The following is a 1,622-nucleotide window of genomic DNA, read 5'->3' on the forward strand; positions in this document are numbered from 1 at the left end:
AACTCAAGGCCCGCGGGCCACATGTGGCCCGCTACGTCATTTTATGTGGCCCTCTCCCCCCTACCAACGTTTTACAGCCCCATTGATTGACTTCAAATAAGTTTTGAGTACGAATTGACTACAAACTACATCTCCCATAATGCCTTCCGATTCTTACCAGCCAACATTACGGCTTCTCGCCACTAGAGTGCAGCAGAGTCACCTCAAGCTGATTATTAATTTTCCCAGCGAATAAAAGTGAAACGTCGACAAGCTAACAAGCTAAAGAGCGAAGTCCCGTGATGTTTCAATCGAGAATTTTTACCGTCTACTGCCCCCTGATTTGATGCCACAGCTTCGACTCCACGCAGCTCGTGTTTTGTCCACGTTTAGAAGCACCTATCTGTGCGAACAGATGTTTTCAAAAATTAATTTAAACAAGACCAAGACCAGATCGCGCATTACTGACGAAAACCTACACGCCGTTTTGCGGATTTCCTCAGCACAAGAACTAAAACCGGACATGGACGAACTGACCAGGGGAAAACATTGGTAAGCACGAACAAACTAAATTTAAATAGAATGAATGTCAAACCAAAGCTCAGTATACTGGAATATGAATATAGTTTATTGATTTTGCTTGTTTTGTGTTTATTTACAGAACACAACACAATGAGGATGTGTGTGAGTTGGTGACAGGGTGAAGAGGGATCAGCTTTGTGTTCAATTACAGGAAACATCACCTCATTGTTTGGTTCTTATGTGAAATACATGTTCGTTGTGTAATAAATAAGGAAAAAGTTTTGTGAATGAAGTTGAGAGTTGATATCAAAACTTGTTTTTATTCTTTGTCTGCTTATCTTTAAAGCAGACAAAGAATAATTTCCCCAGCGAATAAAACTGAAACATCGACAAGCTAAAAAGCAAAGTTTAGCTGAGCAGCTTAAAAATACTGAGCATATTTTTATTGTATTGTAATTTTTAAACTGAGCAGTAATTTTACATCCATGCAAACTCAAATGTAATATTTAAAACTTGAATACATAAAATCAGTTATTTAACAATATGAGGTGTTGTTTAATTTATTTTTAACATTGTATTTTCATACATTTATGCTAGGGTTGCCCAAGTCTAGTTTTCCAGACCTATCACTCTGCAACTTTAGATGTGTTCCTTCTCTAACACACCTGGATCATTGACTCATTCATAGGCCTCTACAGAACTGAGTTGCTGCTAATGAGGGAAGTCAACCTTTTGTCTGGGGTATGTTTTAGCAGGGACACATCTAAAAGTTGCAGTCTGGAGGACTGCACTTGGGCATTCCTGATTTATACTGTCAATGTGGCCCGTTGAGGGTGGCCAATATGCTGAAGTGGCCCTTGGTGAAATTGAGTTTGACACCCCTGCTCCAGACAAACTGACATTTCTCCATCCTAGGAACAGTGAGGATCAACGACAGAACATTCCCATTCACTGCATCACTGCACTTTCCAGAAACCTACAAAAAAGAATAAAAGAGCAAATAAACAGAGAAAGCACTTGCATTTTAAAGAGTACAGAAAAACGGCAGGCTGTTGTGGACTTGTTATGTATGTGGCATCATCAGAACTGATAATGATTGGGACCGGATGGCTGGAGTGAAA

At 39.7% G+C, this 1,622-nt stretch overlaps 1 long non-coding RNA gene across 1 annotated transcript; it reads left to right on the forward strand.

Annotated features, from left to right (window-relative positions):
* Positions 1-231: 231 nt before the first annotated feature.
* On the forward strand, positions 232-793 carry LOC114149950 (uncharacterized). The gene is made up of 2 exons (XR_003596637.1): positions 232-531; positions 641-793. It is a non-coding gene; the product is annotated as an uncharacterized LOC114149950 (long non-coding RNA).
* The last annotated feature ends 829 nt before the right edge of the window (positions 794-1,622 follow it).

The sequence above is a fragment of the Xiphophorus couchianus genome, chromosome 8 (genome assembly GCF_001444195.1).
Source record: "Xiphophorus couchianus chromosome 8, X_couchianus-1.0, whole genome shotgun sequence".
NCBI lineage: Eukaryota > Metazoa > Chordata > Actinopteri > Cyprinodontiformes > Poeciliidae > Xiphophorus > Xiphophorus couchianus.